General features: G+C 41.8%; 1 long non-coding RNA gene, 3 other non-coding genes and 3 pseudogenes across 4 annotated transcripts; 3 read left to right on the top strand and 4 right to left on the bottom strand.

Annotated features, from left to right (window-relative positions):
• The first annotated feature begins 4,043 nt into the window (after window positions 1-4,043).
• On the top strand, window positions 4,044-4,234 carry LOC127945651 (U2 spliceosomal RNA). Its single transcript, XR_008150930.1, has one exon. It is a non-coding gene; the product is annotated as a U2 spliceosomal RNA (small nuclear RNA).
• Window positions 4,235-4,491: 257 nt separating this feature from the next.
• On the bottom strand, window positions 4,492-4,692 carry LOC127945679 (uncharacterized; annotated as a pseudogene).
• Window positions 4,693-5,057: 365 nt separating this feature from the next.
• LOC127945411 (U1 spliceosomal RNA) lies at window positions 5,058-5,216 on the top strand. The gene has a single exon (XR_008150745.1). It is a non-coding gene; the product is annotated as a U1 spliceosomal RNA (small nuclear RNA).
• A 4,653-nt stretch (window positions 5,217-9,869) lies between these two features.
• Window positions 9,870-10,033, top strand: LOC127945674 (uncharacterized; annotated as a pseudogene).
• A 2,048-nt stretch (window positions 10,034-12,081) lies between these two features.
• Window positions 12,082-12,935, bottom strand: LOC127944825 (uncharacterized). The gene is made up of 3 exons (XR_008150445.1): window positions 12,560-12,935; window positions 12,271-12,345; window positions 12,082-12,174 (listed from the first exon to the last, which is right to left on the bottom strand). It is a non-coding gene; the product is annotated as an uncharacterized LOC127944825 (long non-coding RNA).
• Window positions 12,936-17,649: 4,714 nt separating this feature from the next.
• LOC127945655 (U2 spliceosomal RNA) lies at window positions 17,650-17,834 on the bottom strand. Its single transcript, XR_008150933.1, has one exon. It is a non-coding gene; the product is annotated as a U2 spliceosomal RNA (small nuclear RNA).
• Window positions 17,835-22,061: 4,227 nt separating this feature from the next.
• LOC127945417 (uncharacterized) lies at window positions 22,062-22,244 on the bottom strand (annotated as a pseudogene).
• Window positions 22,245-22,860: the final 616 nt, after the last annotated feature.

Genomic DNA, 22,860 nt, shown 5'->3' with positions numbered 1-22,860 from the left:
TGAGCAGAGCACAGACATTTCACTGTTCAGAGCGATACACTGATCAGAGGGAGAACGTCGCGAAAAGTCACAAAAGAAGTGTGTTTTTGGTTGCCAGGGCAAGACAACCCTGCACAGATTACCAAAAAAAGAAAAAAAACAGCATTAAGGGACCAGTGGATGGAGTTTATTTTTACAGAGCATCAACGGAGTTGTGCAAGTGTTTTTGTTTGTTCCCTGCATTTCGAAGATGCTTGTTCACAAGGCCCAGTTTGACGACGGATTTGCGTATCGTTTATTTCTTAAGGATGATGCAATCCCAAGGAAAAAGGGTCACGATCCTGTGTTGGAACCGCAGGCGGTGAGTAAAACTGCTTCAAATATCTCTGCCTCCTTGTTAGTGCGTCCCCTCCCATGCCAGAGACCCGGGTTCGAGCCCCGCTCGGAGCGAGTCGTTGCTGCTGCTGCTTTCGTTCAGTTTCCGCCTCTGGATCTGATTCTGGATCATAAATAAACGGCTGAATCTGACTGTAAGCCATGGTTTGTTTTGGATGATGGTTTTTCCCTCACGGTAATGTCACAGCTTCCACATGCTCTCAACGCAAAAGCCTATTCGCGCTCGTGATTCTTTAGCTCCGCCCACACGTCACGCCTCCAGGCACTCGTGTTTTTCCGGGAAAAATCGGTACAGACTATCTTTCTCTTATGAATATAATAAAACTAAAGACTTTTTGGATTTATGAAGGATGCAGTACTACTCTATATGTACTCAAGATTAACAGGATATTGAGTGAAAACGAGCATTTCACCCCCCCTTTAATTTATCTCTTATCTCTTTTTCTTTAGCCCTTTTCACTTTCTGGATCAACCTGCTATACTTAATTGAATATTTTTTTATTTCATATTTTACACTCTCCCACCACAATCTCTTGTCTTCCCAATACATTCTATTTTCTTTTTCTTCTTCTATTATATTTTCAATCCCTTGTTTGTAACTTCTGTTTTTTAAAAGTTCTGTGTCTAAAATCCAAACTCCAGGTCCCTTAGTTTCATCTTTAAAATTCATTCTCATTAAAACCATTTTATGATCACTCAAAGAAGTTACCTTGTAAGTTACATCCTCTGTAAAATAGGTTAGGTTTCTTGTACATAAAAAGTGATCTATTCTTGTTTGACATAAAAAATTATAGACTAGCTGTTTTTTAGAAAAATCTATTTTCTTTTCATGGCTCTCTCTCCATACATCTATCATATTTTTTCCCTCCATCAAACCCCTTAATTCTTTTCTCCCTGTATCTGACTTAAAAACCATTCTGTCAGCCATATCTCTCTTACTAAAAACCGTATTAAAATCACCCGCCATTATTATTTTTCCCCATCCTTCTATCAAGTCTCTTAAAACAGTAAAAAACATAGTCTTTTCTTTTTCTTCATTTGGCGCATGTAGGTTGATTAAATTAAATTCTTCATTTCCATATTTAATTTTCACCCCTATACATTTCCCTTTTTTTATCATCATAGATAAGTTCCCCTTCTACTTCCTTGTTTTTTCTTATTAATATAGCTACCCCTCTTCCCATTTGTCCTTCTCAGTTATTAAAAAATATTTCTCCATCCCATCTCTTCTTAAAAACATCCATTACATCCCTTCTCCAGTTTCTTGCAATAAAATAATATCCTCATTTTTACACAGTTCTTTTAGTTTTTCAAATTTCATTTCATTCAACAGTCCCCTAGCATTAAAAACAACAACACTTAAAACATAAAATATAATAAAACATGCATAAAACCCATTTTCTCAGTCCGCGCTCTCAGAGACTTTCAACACTTCATATTTATTTACATTTACTAGAGGGTTCTCTTGTGTCACTTTTTTTCCTAGCCTTATCAAGGTTCGGTCTTTCCTTGGGCAATCTTCTTCTTTTGAGGCCTTTTACTTCAGTGTCTACATCCTCATTACTTTCCTCACTCTCTTTGTCTTCTTGATAGTTTTTTTTTCCATTTTGTCCATTTTGCACTGTGCAGTATCCTTTCAGTTTTTTGCACTGGTGCCAATCTTCCTCCTTCCATTTGAGTCGGCATCCTTTGTAGGTTGTCGTCCTCTTCTTGTCCATTACTGTTCTCTTTATTCCCACCGTCCTGTGTTCCTTCCTCCTCTTCCTCCATCTCCTTGCCTTCATCTTTCTCATACACCTGCTTTCCCTCCTGCTCCTCTTGATTTTGGTTGTTTTCCATCCAGCACTCACACTTATTCAAAACTCTCCTGCAGTCCGGGCAACTCACCGCTCTGCAGTCTCTTGCGAAGTGGCCCCTTTCCAGGCACTTGTAACAAGTAAATTCTGGGCAGTCCTTTACCATGTGGTCTGGGCTCATGCACAGTCTACAGGTCTTCACCTGGTTACTGTGCACCACCCGAAAAAACTGTGGACCTTCTGCTGTCTCCATCTTGGTGCTGTAGGGCAGGGACGCCACCTCTTTGGGGAACCGCACTTTAATATACCTCGTCCCATCTTCGATGTTGGTGCCTGGGTATGTCCTCCTCCTGATGTTAGAGACTGGGGTTACCCCCCATCCCTCTTGCTTCTTTAGGATGTCCTCATCATTCACATAGGCAGGCAGGTTCATGAATGAGACAACATAGTGCCTGTTTTGCAGCCTTTTCACCTCACAGTTTATTCCCTTAACAGTCAGTCCATTGGTTAATTCATCTGCATCCTCCTCATTCTCTAAGGTAATCTCATATTCCTTTGATAGCCTTGGTCTCACAGCCAGAATTTTTGCCACACCAATTCTCCCTGCAATCGCTTTAATAATGTCTTCTGCCTTCGCATCCTGCACATGCAATAATTCCACAATCACTGTTGCTTCCTTCATATAAACTCTTTTTGCATCTCTTCTGTCATCTTTATCCATTCCGTTTCCTTCTCGTCGTCGATTTTCCAGTCCAAGTTCTTTTTGCCTTTGTGTCCCTCCTTCCATTGCTTTGTCCGTCACCAAAGATCCATCCATTTTTAACATAAACAAACTACTAGACTTACTTTCCCCCCAAACAGCATACGCTGTTGGGAGGATAAACTTCAACAAAAAATAAAAAGCAAAAACTCATAAAACAAACACAAAAATATTAAATACAAACAAGCTTAGGTGAGCCTTCCTCACCCTCTACTGCCACGTCACTTCCTGTCAGCACTCTATCGCCCCCAGGTTGGTATGTGGGGCGACATAGACGTGGGAGGACTGGAAGTGACTCTAAGAAACGATAATATAAAAATTCTAGGCATAAAATTTGATAGGGAGGGGGGTGGACGAGGAAATTGGACCGATGCTTTAGGTAAAGTAAGACAGCGACTGGGTTTGTGGGGACTAAGGACTTTGACGATGGAGGGAAAGATTTTAGTTTTTAAAGCTGTGATTTTACCTTTGTTTTTATTGTTGTGCTCTGTTTTTAAACCCCCCCCCCCCCAGGTCCTTCATTTAAGCAGTGGAACGTGCTGTCGTTTATTTTCTCTGGGGATCCAGGTGGGAGAGAATAAAGAGAGAAACAGTCAAGAAAAGAAAGGAAAACGGAGGCAAAGGACTGCCAGACCTTAGCCTTTTTTAGGGAGTAATTTTACAGGATTACATTTTAAGTATGCCACGGCCCCATCCAGTGACAAGACCGCAGCAATAGTCAAGTTTTGGATGGGGTTGTATTTACGCTACCTAAAAATTTTAACAGTAGATCGTAGAACACCAGTGTCTTTTAACTTGCCAAAAGAATATGCATTTATTAAGAATTTTTTTAAAGAAACTTGCTATAAAGCATGCAATCTGGACTGCCAGAAACCTGCTGGTGGGGAAACGGGTGATGGTGCGGTGGACTTGTGACTCTGTAAAAGACTTCAAGACCTCAGGTGGGTGCATCTTTAGTGGAAGAGTCCAAGACCCCAGGAGGGAAGGGAGGGGGAAGTAATGTTGACAAAAAAGTCCTTTAAGTTTAAATATTTCTAGTGATAGTTGTGATGTGCTGTTCAAAATATGCTAACTTTCAAATTGGAATGTTGTGAATTTTGAGTTTGAAATGAATCTTGTATGAGTGTTGGAGTTTAATGAAAAAAAAAAATCTGTTCTTATCAGTTTAATATCTGATACGTCCCCCATCCGGGGACTACATATTAAATGGATTTTTAGATCACGGAGCTGGAGCCGGGGCTTGCTCCGTCCACTCCATGCATCGGCCTGGTATTGCAGTGTCTCCAGGAACTGTGTGCTTTCCCTTTTTGGGGATTGCGGTTATTGTGTCGAATAGCAGAACAAGGAATGAGATCTGCCCTTGCAGATGCTGTGGTTTATTGCGAACTTTTTTTCCTGATGCGCCCTCCTGTGGTCTTGGACTCTTCCACCAACGACGCACCCACCTGAGGTCTTGAAGTCATTCACAGATGAGGTGATGCATCGAATCAGGTGTGTTCGGTTAAAGAGCCCAGACAGCAACATAGTGTTGGCCCAGATCTGGCCCATATCTGGCCCGCATGGATTTCATGCGAGCCAGATGTGGGCCGGATCTGGGCCAACACTATGTTGCTGTCTGGGCTCTTTAACCGAAGCCCCGGCTCCAGCTCCGTGATCTAAAAATCCATTTAATATGTAGTCCCCGGATGGGGGACGTATCAGATATTAAACTGATAAGAACAGATTTTTTTTTTTCATTAAACTCCAACACTCATACAAGATTCATTTCAAACTCAAAATTCACAACATTCCAATTTGAAAGTTAGCATATTTTGAACAGCACATCACAACTATCACTAGAAATATTTAAACTTAAAGGACTTTTTTGTCAACATTACTTCCCCCTCCCTTCCCTCCTGGGGTCTTGGACTCTTCCACTAAAGATGCACTCACCTGGGCCGAAACTGCTTGCTGTCTGGGTTTCATCTAAAACCGGCGTTGGGAAGCACCGGCCCATGAGTTGGCAGTTTCCAGGGCCAGTAATGAAAGGAACCCATCCTTCCTTTCCTGGAGGGGGGCAGAGGGCTAACCGTTGGTATGGACGGAAGAGACGCAAATCATACCTCTGGCTGACCGCCTGGGCCTTCATACTTACCTGGCAGGGGAGACACCATGGTCAAGAAGGCGGTTCACCCAGGGCGAGGCTTGCCCATTGCACTCAGGCCATGCTGACCCCTGCGAATTCCCCAAATGCGGGAATCTCGACTGCATAATTTATGGTAGTGGGGGACTGTAGCTGTCTCTATGTTGTTTGGTAGTCAGTTTTCAGTTCATATTAATTTAGTTGTCGCTTACAGCACCACCAAGTGGCCTGTTGCAGCGCCCTTTTTCACCTGGCCTCTGACTGAGCCCCTGCACAGGTGTGCCGATTTGGGTGAAGGGATCTCATTCCTACTTGGAGTTATAGCCATTCGAGCCATCCCAGACACGCCACCTTAGCATGTTGTGAGGTCCCAAGGATTCCAATGACATAAGGCACATGGCTCTGCGACAATCCCTTTGGGAGCTACGAGCGATGCCGTATTTTCCATCGCTGCAGTGCCACTGTCAGGCCGATCGGGATAAGGCTGGTGAGATTGCAGACAGGGGAGGGTACTACCATCCCCCAGCGTATTTAGGTCTCCCAGACTTACCAAAGCCGAGATGGGCATCGTCGTGTCCGCCTTCCTCCCCGCTGCGTCTTAGCAGCATCGCTTCTCAGCCTTTTGGCTAAGATCAAGTGTAGCGGCGATGGCTACGTCGAGAGAAGATGGTACTTTGCCGGCCATTATGGCACGGTTGAAGAATACTGTACAGATTCAAGTGCTTCAGAATGCTTTCCGGTCTGTAAAGGAAAACTTCAGGAGGGAATTTGTGGTCGTGGATGTCTTGAAAGGAGTCTTCAATGTAGCAGCTTCATCAGTGTTCTGTCTTCAGGATTTCACAGCAATGGGATTTATGGATCTGACCTTCTTCAATTTAACGGACTGTGTGAGTTTTTTTGAGTCTTGGGGGCAGAAAAAGCAAAAGTTGTTGGAAGGACTGATTTTGCACCCTCTGTTTGCACAGGATTACTTACCTCTCACAATCCACCTATATAATCCTTTTGTTGAGGATGTAGAGGTAATGACTTTTCTTGAGAGGCACTGCGAGGCTGTGAAAGGAGGTGAGCGTGTGAGGGATCGGTTGGGGATTTGGACTGGAAAGAGGCATTTTTTTTTGTGAAGCTCCTGGTGGACTCAGCAGTCCCTGAAAGCCTGATTCACCTACCAGGGTCCATTTCCATTGGGCTTAACAGGGGCTTTCTCTAATACCCTGGGAAGCCCATGTATTGCAGGAGATGTGGTGGAGAAGGACACGTTAAAACAGACTGTGAAGGACAGCGTTGTCGGTTTTGCGGGAAGGCAGACCACGTTGCTTCTGCCTGCCCCGCACCAAAACTTTGTAGCCTTTGTGGCAAGGCCGATCATCTTTATCGTACCTGTCCTTCAAGAAACAAGTCATATGCGAGCATATTGAAGGAAGGTCATGATCTGCAGGCAGACCTGGATGCCATTCTTAGCAGTCTACCAGCAGAAAAGGAGGGGCATCTTCAACAAGCGACAGGTGCGAATGATCAAAGAAGTATGAGTACATCAAGTCAGGAGTGTGCTGGTATGAAGGAACAAGCGGATGGAACTGTGGGGGATCTGATAACCTTGTCCCTGGATGGAAAGGAGGTAAAAGGAGTGGGATCGGAGCAGCAGCTTAATCCATCTCCAGGATGGACAGATCTGGATTTCACAGAGGTGCTTTCTGGGGTGTTGGAGGTGGATAAGGAGCAGACCATTTTGGAGCCTGCAACTGGACCAACCCACCAACGAGAGACAGTACATAGTGAGTCAAAGATGGAGATTGCAGCAGAGTCAGCATCTGGGACTGGCCGTCGCAGAGCCTGGAGTGAGGCCAGTGACCCTGATAATGGGGAAATATGCAAATACAGCAAACTGGAAAACTCTGTTAGTGAGGACTCTGTGAGTCAAGATTGTAATGAGGAGGGCTATGAAGGAAAAGAGAATGAGGAGGGAGGGACAAGCACTGGTTGGGGGGATAGTATTGAAGAGGAAGGGGAAGAAATGATAGCAGAATCCGGGGAATGGTCTGAAGTGGTTTCAAGGAGGGTAAAGGGAGGAAGGGGAAGAAGAGAATGTGGGAAAAATGAGGAATAAGGGGGGAAGTGGGTTGGGGAAGTATTGTGGGTGATATGGGGGCTTTTGGAGGGAGTCTAAAGGTTTTCAATGGGACTGTTAAGAGTGGCAACATTTAATGTAAGAGGGCTGAAAATGGCAGAATGCCAGACAGCAGTTTTCTTTTCTGTTAAAGATTTATATTATGATGTTTTGTATTTACAAGAATGTCACTTGTAGAATGAAAGGGATGTGGAGAATTTTTCGAAGGATTGTACTCGGGGACCATCCTTTTGGGGAGTGGGGAATGTGAGGGCGGATGGGGTGGGGATTTTATTATTTTCCTGGGAGGTGATAGTTGAAACATCTGGGGTGATTGTTCCAGGGAGGGTGATGTTCGTGGATGCAAGATGGAGGGGGGTGGCCTTGTGGTTCATAAATGTGTATGTGCCAAGTTAGCGAGAGGAGAGGGAAGGTTTTTTGGGAAAAATATTTCCGTTATTATATACGAACCGGCTAGTGGTCTTGGCAGGGGATTTTAATATGTCCCTAGAAAAAAGTTCTGGGGGTGAATTGGCAGGGGTTATTAAAAGTTTTGGATTACAAGATTCAGGTCAGACAGCTGGAGGGGGGGGGGGGGGGTGGGGGGGGTTGGGTTATACATGGTGGAACAGTTGGCAGGAGGCATTGCGGTTGGATTATATTATTTTTTCAAAATCTGTTAAAGTTAGTAGCTACACAAGGCAGCCAATGTGGTGTTCAGATCATTGTTTAGTTGGGGCTGGGGCAGAGGTGGAAGCAGGGCAAAGGGGTCGGGGGAAGTGGAGGAGGAATGTTACATACCTCAAAGACCAAACCTTTTGTAAGGTTTTCCAGGTATTATATGCTGGGTGGTGCAATTTAAAAGAATTCTACCAGTCACATTCTGACTGGTGGGAAGGGGTGAAGGAGAGGATTAGGTTTTTTTGCAGGGCATGGGGTTTAGCTTTGGGGAAGGCTAAGAGGAATCAAGTGCGTCAATGGACTAAAGAACTCCAATTTTTATGCTCTCAAGGTCTATTGAGCACTGTGCAAGGGTGGAAAAAAGCCAAACTCTTGCAGGATTCTTTGAATGAACATTATAGAGGGGAAGCACAGAAGTTTGTTATGCAGTCAGGTGTATGTCAGCGTGTGTTAGATGAAAGGCCTACAAAGTTTTTCTTTTCTACTGTGAAGGGCAGGCAGAAGCGTAGCAGTATGGAATGTTTAAATACAGAGAAGGGTAAGGTTTATTCAGTTGAAGGAATGCTCAAGGCTTCAGTTGCCTTTTATAAGGAGCTGTTTGTGAATAGAGAAATAAGAGAGTCAACAGCGGAGGGGTTTCTAGAGGATCTGGACAGGACCTTGGAGGAAGAGGAGGCAGGCAGGTTAGAGAAGGAGGTCACCTTGAAGGAAGTAGAGGTAGCAATTAAGTCCTTGAAGAGAGGCACGTCTCCAGGTGGTGATGGTCTCCCGGCTGAATTTTATCAAGCCTTCTTGCCCCTGAACTCATTAAAGTCTATCAGGAAAGTCTGGAAGTGGGAAATTGCCTTTGTCTATGAGGAGGGGGTTGGTGACAGGCAGATGTGTTGCCCAGTATTAATCATCTGGCTTATGTTTTTCCCCTACCTTTTTGGCAGGGGAGGAGAATGGAGAAGTTAATTTTTTCTTTTATTTGGAGAGGGAGGACTGAGCTAGTATCAAGTGCGCAGATGTTTCGTCCTCTGGCTGAGGGAGGCAGAGGGGTGCCGTGCCTCCCTTGGAAGGTTACGGCTTTGTTTATTGCATTTGCAGCTTGCCTAGTGGTACAGGCTCCAGAGCATAAAGCACATGTGTTGGCTCACTTTTGGTTGGGCTGGCCTTTGAGACATTTAACAGGGTGGAGTAATAGGGTGCCTTGGTCACTGGATAGGCCTGAACATTATAATGTGGCGGCAGACATCATTAAAGGAAATCCTTGGTGCTTGGAAGAGTCATTGTTGTTAAATCATAGGAAGCTGTATGATAGGTTGATGGAGAGCTCAGTTAAGGAAGCTAGAGGGGCAGGGCCTCCAATTGAAGTGAACTGGTTGTCCTTGCAACCAGATTATTTGGTAGGGAGGTGTAAGGATGTGAACTGGTTGGCAGCATTAGGGAGGCTTCCAGTACGGGAGCGTTTATATAGGCATGGTCAGGGCAGATCTCCTTTGTGCCCAGTGGGTTGTGGGGGAGAAGAGACAATTGAGCATGCCTTGTGGTCATGTCCAGGAGCAATGGCTTTATGGGAAGCAGTCACTGGGTGGTGGAGAGAGTGGGGAGGACCACTGATTACCCGGGACTTAATGTTGTATGGAGGAGGGTTGGGAAATATAGAGAAGGATCAGAAAAGAGTAGTATGGGTTACTATCTCAGAAGGGAAGCGTATCTTATGGGACTGGCGACTAAGGTGCCTGAGGAAGCAGTTGCCTGGTTTAGAACCTCAAAAGTTATTTTCAACACTTTTGGCAAGTTTGGTAAAAGAGGTAAATGGGTTTAAGGTCGTTTATGGGGAGGAGGGGATGAGGGCTGTATGGGGGGGACTCCCTCGGGTAGGGGTGGGATAAAGTCTTGGGTGTCAAAAATCTAGTATTGGTTATGAGGTGCTGATTGTAATGTGTTGTTCACTTTATATGAAATTATTTTTGAGTTTGGAATGTTCAAACTGAAAATATGTAAGCCTTTGTTACAAGTGGTTCATTTGTAAATTTATATGAGTGTATGGATTTAATAATAAAAAAAAAAGTTTAATATCTGATACGTCCCCCATCCGGGGACTACATATTAAGTGGATTTTTAGATCATGGAGCTGGAGGCGGGGCTTGCTCCATCCACTCCATGCATCGGCCTGGTATTGCAGTGTCTCCAGGAATGGTGTGCTTTCCCTTTTTGGGGATTGCGGTTATTGTGTCGAATAGCAGAACAAGGAATGAGATCTGCCCTAGCAGATGCTGTGGTTTATTGCAAACTTTTTTTCCTGACGCGCCCTCCTGTGGTCTTGGACACTTCCACGAATGACGCACCCACCTGAGGTCTTGAAGTCATTCACAGACGAGGTGATGCATCGAATCAGGTGTGTTCGGTTAAAGAGTTTCATCCAAAAACGGCGTTGGGAAGCACCGGCCCATGAGTTGGCAGTTTCCAGGCCAGTAACGGAAAGCACCCGTCCTTCCTTTCCTGGAGGGGGGCGGAGGGCTAACCGTTGGTATGGACGGTAGAGACACAAATCATACCTCTGGCTGACTGCCTGGGCCTTCATACTTACCTGGCAAGGGAGACACCATGATCAAGAAAGCGGTTCACCCAGGGCTTGTTTGTCATCCTTGGTTCAGAACTCTTTTTCGTTTTGCCTGCCCTCAACCCTTGGGGATTGGAGAAAGATAATGGCGACTCAAGCAGCACGACGGAATGTGGCAAGATTCGAGCTGTTGGAAGACTTAGAAATGGATCGGATGACTGTCAGCAGAAGGATACTGCAAACAGAGTTGGATTTCAACCCTTCTCAACTGGACTACATCTTTGCCTTACCGGGTAGGAAAACGTTTGAAGTTATTTTTACTACTCTATTGTTAAATGAACAATGCTTGGAAAGATTTCGGACAAAAAAGAATGAAGCTGTCTGTTTTCAGAAGATTGAATTGATCCCCTTGGCTGAGAGAGAATTCAGAACTGTGACTGTGATTATGTATTCAGAAAAGATCAAAATTGAAGATATTTCTACATGGCTCTCATTGCACTGCACAGTCACAAAAAGCCTCTCAAGTGAAAGACGAAGATGGAATTAAAACTGCAGCATCCAAATACCAGGTTCGGTTGAGAACTAATGAAAAAGGAGAGCTCCTCCATCTGCCATCAGTCATCCAATTAGGCACCATTAGAGGCTTTGTGTTCTATAATGGCCAACCTAAGAAGTGTAGGAAATGTGGATCACTGAACCATCTACCCAGCTAACAAAAATGAGTTGTCAGAACATTTTACTAACATTTCCCTTAAGTTATGAAAACTTTATTTCGGAATGTTTTGTAAACGTTGAGAACGGCAAGTTTTTTTTATGTATTGAGAACATTGTGGGGTTTCTGCGAACGTTACAGAAACATTTCATCCTACCATTTTAAAAACCTACGAAAACGTCATTACTGAATGTTCTTTAAATGTTTACAATTAGCTTTTTTTTAATGTTTTAGGAACGTTTTTTCTAGGTTTATGTGAACGTTGTAGAAACATTCCATTCTATCATCTTAAAAACGTTATGAAAATGTTATTAGGGAATGTTCGTTAAATGTTTGAAATGTGCTTTTTTAATGCATTAGGAACGTTTTTTCTTGGTTTGTGAACGTTAGAGAAACATTCCATTCTATCATCTTGAAAACGTAATGAAAATGTTATTAGTCAATGTTCCTTAAATGTAAATTTTTTTAATGTATTAGGAACGTTTTTTCTAGGTTTATGTGAACGTTATGGAAACATTCCATTCTATCATCTTGAAAACGTTATGAAAATGTTAAGGAATGTTAGTTAAATGTTTGAAATGTGCTTTTTTTAATGTATTATGAACGTTTTTTCTAGGTTTATGTGAACGTTATAGAAACATCCATTCTATCATCTTGAAAACGTTATGAAAATGTTATTATGGAATGTTCGTTAAATGTTTGAAATTTGCATTTTTTTATGTATTAGGAACGCTCTTTCTTGGTATGTGTGAATGTTATAGAAACATTACATTCTATCATCTTGAAAACATTATGAAAACATTATTTATAAATGATTTTAAACATTCCAAATGTCCAGATTTTTCATCTTGTTAGAAAAATGATAGGGGGAAAAAATGCTGAATGTTTAAACGTCATATAAAATATCCAAATATCCTCCAAACATTACCCTGGGAACTTTTTTTATAAACAAATATAAATTCAAACATTTGGTAAAATACGTTCTGTGTGTAAAACAACTAATTAAGTGTGTTCTGTGTGTCTTCTTTTCCCGAAGTCTCTGCTTCGACCTGAAGTGACACCTTAGATTGTAGCATCTATGGAAACAAAACATAGTATTAGTATACAGTATAATCTGTATTATATGTGCTATGTTTTCCTTATTAATGTTTTACAAACTAAAAAAGCCTTACCTTATCTCAGTGTTTCTGATATGAAGTCCTCAATTACTTTTTCCAGCACCTTGGTGTGTGTTCGACGACAGGCATCTTAAAATGCAGTTAAGATACACAAAAACCAAACATGTTACTGCTACTTACAATAAATGATGATTAAGCATACAGTATGTCAAATACACTGCTCATTTCCTTATGCAGTCTTTGGCCTAGCTTACTTTGAAAATAAAGTTTATCTTCTGCGACTTACTATAAAATGTTTGGAATAAGAAACAACTGAGAAACAACTCAAGGATTATGACATTACATATTTCCAGTTCCTGAAAATTCTTCTTTCCCTTGCGGCCTTTAAGACTATATTGGGCCCATAGAGCATTCGTCCCGAATTTCCTAAGCAGTCTTCTGACCGACTCTCCAGGTGTGTTGCCTCCCATGAGGCTCAGCCAATCGATCTGAAAATAAAAGTAATGCTGTATTATGCTACACAGCAATATCTGCACCAAGAAAAATAAAACTGTGTGCATAATTATACAAAATAATTTGGAAAACACAGGGTTGCTTTGGTGTTTGGTTTGTTGTGCTGTGCTTAGCCCACTCCACCTCTACAAAGATCACACACAGCTGGAGTTACAACAATGCATATGACACTGTGTTCCAAGTGCAAACACTTACAACCTTGAAGTACTAACCACTCTCTTTTTGTAATAATAAAATAAGAAAAAATCATACCCCGTTTATGTCAGACTCCATGTTTGAGAAACTTTTGAAAAGTAACTGTCAGAGAGAAAGAGAGAGAGAGATAACTGTAAGTATTGACATATAGCTGATTAATTGTCTAATTAGCCTACATGTGCAACTAACAGTCACAGAAAAGTATAGCAATTACAATAACCTGAATTTATTCTGTTGAGTGATTATGACATTAACAGGCATAAAAAAATGTTTGTAAGACATTAATGGCCTTTAAGCAAGTACGTATCCTTTAGCATGGCGTATTAATATATTTCTGACTCGTGTAGTGATGCACTTGCTGTTGGCCCTACAGTGGAAACACGGCTAATGTTAATTAATATGTATTTTGCGTTAAAACTGAATGTTATGAAACGTTTAAGATTCAAATATAACGTGGCAAAGCCTGTCTGCACACAAATAGGAGTTCGATTTAAAAAGGCCTTCAAAGTAAATCCCACACAACAACAAATAACGTTAGCCTATAAGTTAATTGTCTCCCGCATAAATAACTGCAAGCTTCTAAACTATTTAGCTACCCGGTCATACAAATTTGCAGAAAAAAAAAACACAACCTACTGTGTAATCGACTCACCTGTCAGAATGGCTGCGATCTGGCCTCAGAGGTAGATATTAGGTATGTGCACATCAAATCTTTTAAGCAATGTGTGCAGGCCAATCGGGACGGTGTCCCTTACGAAAAATAACCATGGTTTTATTATAGTAAAACTGTAGTAACCCATGGTTTTTTGGCGTGTTGACTACCATTTGTATAACCACAGATTTACTACAAATACCATGGTTATACTATGGTTAATTTAGCAAAACCATGGTTAATTTGTGGTTACCATGGATTAACTATAGTAACCATGGTTTTTTTTGTTTTATTTGTAGTAAAACCATGGTTAATTTTCGTAAGGGGTGTGTATGATCTTAAAAGAAAATGTCTCGTGGTCGCGGCGGTATGACGTTAACACTGATTGGTATGCGGCTGCGCGCACTGCAATGTGCCATTCACCATCACAACACGTCATGCACGGTCGCGACTTGCGCGAAAAATGACAGCAGTACCGCCACTCCCTATACACAAAATACGCAGTCTGCATAGGGCTCCAAATCCCATTCTCCCATCCGCGCTCGCGACTGCTCGCACCTCATGTTTGCGGCTGCATGTTCATAATTGATGGATGGACATCTATGCCTGGGTAAAGGACATCACCTATCCGGCGCAGAGAAAAGAAAATATGGAAAAATGAAGTTGGCTTGACGTTGGAGGTTCGAGAGTCTCAAATTTAGGGACCATCTCTAAAGTTACATGCGATATTGGTATACACTTTTCTAACGTCAGTAGCATTTGAGGAGAATGACTTACAGTCATAAAAACAACTGTAATTGTTCATGTAGGTGTCAGCTGTAATACACAATTGAATTGAATGTTTGATATTTATTAAAATAAACTGTAAATCAATATGTAAATTGTGCTACTTTTTGTGCTTTTTTTTTCAGGTTCCCTTACAAAAATTACCCATGGTTTTAACAATAACACCACAAATCATTGTTCTTGTAGCCATGGTAACTGCAAATATATATATATATATATATATATATATATATTTTTTTTTTTATATATATATATATATATATATATATATATATATGTATACTAAATTAAGAATATTTAGAAAAATCACATACACTTTTAAAATTATAAGTAGTATCGGTATTGGTGTATTGGTATCGGTATCGTTAAAATTGTAACAAAATGTATTGGTATCGTATCGCATGGAAAAATTAGGTATCGCCCATCCCTAGTAGACATATATAAAGGTGAGCTGCAGATTTTGAATTCCATTCGTTTGAAAACGGCGCTGCATGAAGCATACGCACCGTGATGACGTCAGAACCTGAAAGACGGCTTGTTTCAGGGTTGCCAGATTTTCACAAAACCAGTCCACTCATGTTTATAGGGATCCCCCATAAAAATCGCATTCCGGTGAGGTAAAATACACGTTTTTGGTGAGGGTTTTTAGAGCATTTTAGAGTTAAATATCAAGTTATTGGTGTCGCTTAAACCCGCGGACATGAAAAACAACCCGCGGAGCAGTGTTAAAGTAGCCCAATTCTTGGCAACTCTGTTTTTTTCGCGAGACCGAATTCTCTTGCGGTACTTTGGATGCAGTTGCCTAATTGTTACTGGTTAGGTAGCCGACCGGTGTTCCAATCCTGACTCTATGCTATTCCTGTTCCACTCTCTCCACCCAAGACTTTTCTGTCCTGTCCACTTCAGCGCAAAAAAAAATAAATAAAATAAAGCCTGTGTTGTACAAAACCCGAAGATCCATTCACAATGTAGACCTTGTTCAGGAAAAGTTTGTAATAAAATATGTGACAAATGCAGTGGTAAATGACATAACCTTTGCAGTATAGCCTGTGCCTATTTAATTTAAAATAAGATAGGCTATATGTTTTGTCATATTCTATTCTAAAAAAAAAGACATGATGATTTATTGCAAAGGTATATTATAATATAAACCAGTTGTAAACACATTTGTCATTAGGACAATATAGGGAACAAATAGGAAAAATAGAAACAAAGATCAGAAATGATCAGTGGTATATAGCCTAGTCTACTATACTTGCCACACTTTTAATTTCTGTTGCCATCACTTCGAAAATGTAGCCATTCCAATAATGGTGTTTTAAGAATGTATTTGTTCAACATTATGAAATAACATCATAAAGACGTTACAAGAACGTTGTTATGGGAACGTTTTCCCTCTATATTCTGAGAACATCAGTCAAGTAAAAATAACATCATAAAGACGTAACAAGAATGTTGTTATGGGAACGTTTTCCCTCTCAACATTCTGAACATCAGTCAAGTAAAAATAACATCATAAAGACGTAACAAGAACGTTGTTTTGGGAACGTTTTCGCTCAACATTATGAGAACATAAGTCAATTAAAAATAACATCATAAAGACGTTACAAGAAGGTTGTTATGAGAACGTTTTCGCTCAACATTATGAGAACATCATTCAAGTAAAAATAACATCATAAAGACGTTACAAGAACATTGTTATGGGAACGTTTTCCCTCAACATTCTGAGAACATCAGTCAAGTAAAAATGACATCATAAAGACGTTACAAGAAGGTTGTTATGAGAACGTTTTCGTTCAACATTATGAGAACATCAGTCAATTAAAAATAACATCATAAAGATGTTACAAGAACGTTGTTATGGGAACGTTTTCCCTCAACATTCTGAGAACATCAGGCAATTAAAAATAACATCATAAAGACGTTACAAGAACGTTGTTATGGGAGCGTTTTCCCTCAACATTATGAGAACATCAGTCAAGTAAAAATAACATCATAAAGACGTAAAAAGAACGTTGTTATGGGAACGTTTTCGCTCAACATTATGAGAACATCAGTCAAGTAAAAATAACATCATAAAGACATTACAAGAACATTGTTATGGGAGCGTTTTCCCTCAACATTCTGAGAACATCAGTCAAGTAAAAATTACATCATAAAGACGTAACAAGAACGTTGTTATGGGAACGTTTTCGCTCAACATTATGAGAACATCAGTCAATTAAAAATAACATCATAAAGACGTTACAAGAACGTTGTTATGAGAACCTTTTCCCTCAACGTTACGACAATGTATTTTAACTATGAAAACATTATAAGACTGTTCCAGAAACATTATGTCAGGAACGTTTTTTTCTAATATTTACATAACTTTTACATAATGTTAGTGAAAGTTATGGGAACGTTCCCTGTTAGCTGGGATGAGAGCCATGTAGAAATATCTTCAATTTTCAATCTTTTCTGAATACATCATCACAGTCACAGTTCTGAATTCTCTCTCAGCCAAGGGGATCAATTCAATCTTTTGAAAACAGGCAGCTTCTTTCATTTTTGTCCGAAATCTTTCCAAGCATTGTTCATATAACAATAGAGTAGCAAAGTTAACTTCAAACGTTTTCCAACCCGGTAAGGCAAAGATGTAGTCCAGTTGAAAAGGGTTCAAATCCAACTCTGTTTGTAGTATCCTTCTGCTGAAAGTCATCCAATCCATTTCTAAGTCTTCCAACAGCTCGAATCTTGCCGCATTCCACCGTGGTGCTTGAGTCGCCATTATCTTTCTCCATTCCCCAAGGGTTGAGGGCAGGCAAAACGAAAAAGAGTTCTGAACCAAGATGACAAACAAGCCCTGGGTGAACCGCCTTCTTGATCATGGTGTCTCCCCTGCCCTGGGTGAACCGCCTTCTTGACCATGGTGTCTCCCCCTGCCAGGTAAGTATGAAGGCCCAGGCGGTCAGCCAGAGGTATGATTTGCGTCTCTACCATCCACACCAATGGTTAGCCCTCCGCCCCCTCCAGGAAAGGAAGGACGGGTGCCTTCCATTACTGGCCTGGAAACTGCCAACTCATGGGCCGGTGCTTCACAACTCGAACCGAACACACCTGATTCGATGCATCACCTCGTCTGTGAATGACTTCAAGACCTCAGGTGGGTGCGTCGTTCGTGGAAGAGTCCAAGACCACAGGAGGGCGCATCAGGAAAAAAAGTTTGCAATAAACCACAGCATCTGCAAGGGCAGATCTCATTCCTTGTTCTGCTATTCGACACAATAACCGCTATCGCCAAAAAGGGAAAGCACACCATTGCTGGAGACACTGCAATACCAGGCCGATGCATGGAGTGGATGGAGCAAGCCCCAGCTCCAGCGCCGTGATCTAAAAATCCATTTAATATGTAGTCTCCGGATGGGGGACGTATCAGATATTAAACTGAAAAGAACAGATTTTTTTTTTCTTCTTTTTTTTAGATTTTTATTGTCACCATTTACAATTTTTTTCCCATTTGCATTTTTACTTTTTCACACACAATTTTCATTTTAATCAAACATTTAAACAAGCAATGTAATATATATAATAAATGCACATGGTAAAATGAAAGAAACAATCATTGTTAAAAAGCATTTGATTAAAACCACAGTGTTTTGCTTATTTTTAAAAGTCCAAGTTTGAGGTGTGTTTTAAAGGTGCGGTCAGTTTCAAAAGTAAAATACAAATTTTAAAAAAGCAAATAAGCCTCATATATATATATATATATATATATTGATAAAACCAATTTCATTGATAAAACACAATAAAAACACCTATTAAAAATCATCTGTTGTGCAAGACCGGGGTGAGTCCTTATCAAGTGGGTCATCACCCCACTCTCCAGAACAGGGACATGCTACTTTATGGGCTCAGCGGAGATCCCCTCTCCTCCGGCCCTCTGGCCCGCTGCTCCCGTAGCCAGAGTGGTGAGGGTGGATCTACGGGTGGCCAGGGTCGATGCCTGCCGGGACCCTCTCTGTGTGACCTTGGCCCCCCTGTCCGAATATCGTCGTCCGGTACCCCTGCAGCATTGATGTTACCTTTAGCTCACATGCATGGAGGGTTACCGTAACATGCTTCCCCACCAGCAGGTTTCTGGTGGCCCAGATGGCATCCTTGATGACGTTGAGGGTGAGCCAGAGCGAGGTAAATTTCTGTGCCGTCAAGTCCTTCAAGCCCTGGCCCACCCCAAGGATGGCGAACTGGTACCCGAACTGGGCCCCACCCGCTGGTAGGCACGGGAAATACAGAGGGCCGGTCTTGGCCCACAGGTCCCGCGCAGTGCTGCACTCCCAGAGCAGGTGGTGGACGGTCTCCGGGGAATTGCAGTCGGACCGCGGGCATATGGGGTTTTTGGCCATGGCTCTGGAGTGCATAACTGCCCAGACCGGGAGGATCTCATGAGCCACCATCCACGATAAGTCCTTGTGCCTGTTCTGGAGAGTGGGGTTAGCCGCGTTCCGCCAAACCTGTTTGGCCTCACTTGGTGTGAGGCCCTGAACTGGACTCACCGGTTCCCGGTCCTGCACAACAGAAATGAGAGACTTGTGTTGAGTTAAAATGGTGACATCTTCACTCTCTAAAAGGTATTTCTTTAAAAACTTTTTTATAAAACTGTACTCTTTAGGCAAGTTAAAAGACACTGAGGTTTTCAAGTCCACTGGTAAAATTTAGTTTGTGTGCTAAAATGTCCCAGAAAGTCAGATAAAATTCAAAGGGAAGTCCATCAATGCCAGGGGACTTCCCTTTTTTAAAATGTTTTAAAGCTTTTTGAATTTCTAAAACTGTAAAATCCTGGGATAAAAGCACATCTGGGCTTTTATATAAAAAAGGTTCAAACTTCCTCTAAAACCCCAAACCCCAAAACTCTTTTGCACTCTTTTGCAAAAGTTTTCAGTTTTATTTAAAATCTCTTTTGTGCCGCTTACTTCCCTCACGGTAAAAGTCTTCAAAGCAGATATTGACTCACCCCGTGTTATAATTTTTTTTTTAAAGTATCTTGTGCATTTCTTCCCTTCTTCTATTTCTCTTTCTTTACATCTTAAAATTACACCCCTACTCTGAACTTCGATTAAAACTGACATTTCTTTCTTGACTTCTTTTATCTCCTCTGTAAAATCCAATCCACTGTTTAAAAGGTTAAAATAGTTTCAGCAGCCCCATCATGTGTCTTCTTTCCTAGTTCTTTTTCCATTTCCCTATGTTTAAAAAAAAATGTCTTGTCCGGTCCTTAACCACTTCCCACCACTGTGCACGAGTATCATAAAAGTCTTGGAGGGTCTGCCATTGGCTGAACTGCTCCCTATACTCTCTAACGACTTCTTCATCCTCTAATAAGGAACAGTTCAGCTTCCACAGCCCTCTTCCTACCGTCACACCCATGGAAAGTGAAAGGGTGCAAGACAGCATCATGTGATCAGAAAAAAAGGGAGGGGTCAATGTTGCATCGGTTGGCGGGCAGTCCCTTGTAAAAACATAGTCAATTTGAGAGGCTCTGGCGCCATCACCACTGAACCAGGTGAAGCCCTCCTCTCTTTGATGCAGTTGTTTAAAACAGTCAACTAACTTAAAATCCTTTCCTAACTTAAAATTTCTTCCTATCTGTTTTGGATAAAACACAGTTAAAATCCCTTGCTACTATTAGGGGAGCCCTGCCTAACATGTGGGGCTGCAGGTCGTCTAAAAGCTCATACCTGTCATTTTTTTTCTGTAAAACCATACACATTAAGAACCTTGAAATCTCTCCCTAAAAAAATCAGGTTTGCTAAAAGAGCCCGCCCTTCCCTAACCACAGTGCTATGCTTCACCGTGATGTTTGAATTGTTGATTAAAATAGCGACACCGTCATTCTTGTTGATGTTGGAGCCACTCCATATTGAGGGCCCCATGGTCCACATCTCCTCCAACTTCCTGTAGCTACTTAAAAAGTGAAGTGAGTGAGTGAAGTGACATTCAGCCAAGTATGGTGACCCATACTCAGAATTTGTGCTCTGCATTTAACCCATCCGAAATGCACACACACAGAGCAGTGAACACACACACACTGTGAGCACACACCCGGAGCAGTGGGCAGCCATTTATGCTGCAGCGCCCGGGGAGCAGTTGGGGGTTCAATGCCTTGCTCAAGGGCATCTAAGTCGTGGTATTGAAGGTGGAGAGAGAGCTGTTCATGCACTCCCCCCACCCACAATTCCGTCCGGCCCGAGACTAGAACTCACAACCCTTTGATTGGGAGTCCAACCCGCTAACCATTAGGCCATGACTTAATGGTTGAGATGACCATGACTTAAATGGCCATGACTTAAAGGCCATGACTTAAAGGGCAGAGCACACTCTTGCAGTAAAAACAAATCTGACTTAAAACATTTTAAAAAGGATAAAATGCTCTGTGCTTATAAGGTGGACCTCACACTTCTTACATTAATGGTAGAGATAGTGAGGGCCATGAGCAGTATGGTAAAAACAGTATGAGACATTTAAACAGAAAGACAAAAAGACTACAAAAATATATTTAAAATAATTTTTTATCTTGTTTCACCTGCCCTTCCTTTCTCCCAGATGAACTGGGGCCCGGAGAGCAGGTGCTTGACGCCTCGGGTGCTACAGAGAAACCCTCTTGTAACTCCCTAGGCGACGATGTTCTTAGCTTGATGTGCAAAAAAGAAACCTCATTTGGGGACTCTAGGGGCCACATGCGTTCTTGATCTTCCAAATCGGAACTATCAAGCCGCTGTGCTGCCCTAGCTTTTTTCTCCTCCGTTTCCAACAGAGGAGATCCCGCAGGTCTTTTTTGCACTTGAGCATTTGGGAGTGAACACTCAAATTCACTCCCACTGAATTCCTGAACCAGATCCGAAACTGTTTCTAGGGAAGAGCTTGTTTCTTCCTCGCTCTCTTCTTCTACCATGACTTTTTCGAGTTCCATATCTGTCTCCGCCCCTGTGGCCGCCCAACTTCCTCCTTCCTGCCCAATCCCTGAGGCCGTCTGGGAATTTGAAATTCCCGCCAAAATCTCAGGGACCACCTCCTCCTTCCTTTCTTCATTTGTTTGGTGCCAATGTGGGGCAGCCATTTTGAGCTTGTTGGCAAAACTTTTAGGGCAATCTCTGTAGAGGTGGTTTGAATCTCCACAAAGATTGCACCAGGTATTTGGCCCAGTCCCACCCAAATCAGCACAGCAAGCTTCTCTGGAGTCTGACTGTCAATAAACATCCAAAAAAAGTGGAAATTCCACCTTGACGAGGGGACCTCACAACATGCTAAGGTGGCGTGTCCGGGATGGCTCGAATGGCTATAACTCCAGGAAGGAATGAGATCCCTTCACCCAAATCGGCACACCTGTGCAGGGGCTGAGTCAGAGGCCAGGTGAAAAAGGGCGCTGCGACAGGCAACTTGGTGGCGCTGTAAGCGACAACTAAATTAATACGAACTGAAAAAGGACAACCAAACAACATGGAGACAGCTACAGCTAGGCTGCAGTCAGTCTATTCGGCTTTCAAAGTGAGGTCTGTGCTATATTCGAACTAAACTACCCAGCGGGGTCCGATTCTTCAAGAGCCTAAGTGACTTTGTTTCACAGGCGCACAACACATACCTCGCATGTGACAGAACTCCCCATTCTGGAACGAAAGAAAAAAAACTGGAAAAAACATCTGCTTTGTTTTACCTACAATTTCAGGGGAGAGCGCAAACGCAGTCCCCCACTACCATAAATTATGCAGTCGAGATTCCCGCATTTGGGGAATTCGCAGGGGTCAGCATGGCCGGAGTGCAATGGACAAGCCTCGCCTTGGGTGAACCTTTTTTTTTCCAAACGTTTATTTATTTTTTACTTAAAAAGGCCACTCAAGGCAATTACAAGGAGAAATAAGGAAGGAACAGAGCTTAGCATATAATACATACAATTCCATATTACATAACCTCATCTTCCATACCTTATTAAAGGGAGAGACATTTGGTATGTTCCAAATCTTATCCATTTCATCAACTGTCATTTTCTGTGCGTCTCTTACAATATAGTCACCAATACTTCTTAAGCTCGATTTTACTACTGATTTAAATGAGATCTCATGAGACCGAAATACACAAACATTTCTAGATTTCCATAATGCTTCTTTAAAGATGTTTATAATTGCCCACCAACAAATCCATTTATTGGAATGAACCTCTTTTAATTCTCCATACCAAATATCTCCCTCGCTTAGCATTCTGTACAAATTTGACAACCATGGTCGTATCTGATTCCATATCCTCTGAGCATATGGACAATCCCATAAAAATGAAACATCATTTTCTTTACTGAATTTAAGAAACGTCTTGAGGCAGGCAAAGTTGCCGCTATATATGTAAGCGATGCTATGATCTTTCTTCCAATTTCTTTCTTCCATATCTTTACACCATACCATTCCTAAAATTTTAATGGCTTTATCTTGATTTTTCAATCCAAAATTTTGTTTAGGTTCTGACCAATTCAG

The sequence above is a fragment of the Carassius gibelio genome, chromosome A23, assembly GCF_023724105.1.
Source record: "Carassius gibelio isolate Cgi1373 ecotype wild population from Czech Republic chromosome A23, carGib1.2-hapl.c, whole genome shotgun sequence".
Taxonomy (NCBI): Eukaryota; Metazoa; Chordata; class Actinopteri; order Cypriniformes; family Cyprinidae; genus Carassius; species Carassius gibelio.
This window is presented reverse-complemented; position numbering and strand designations above follow the sequence as displayed.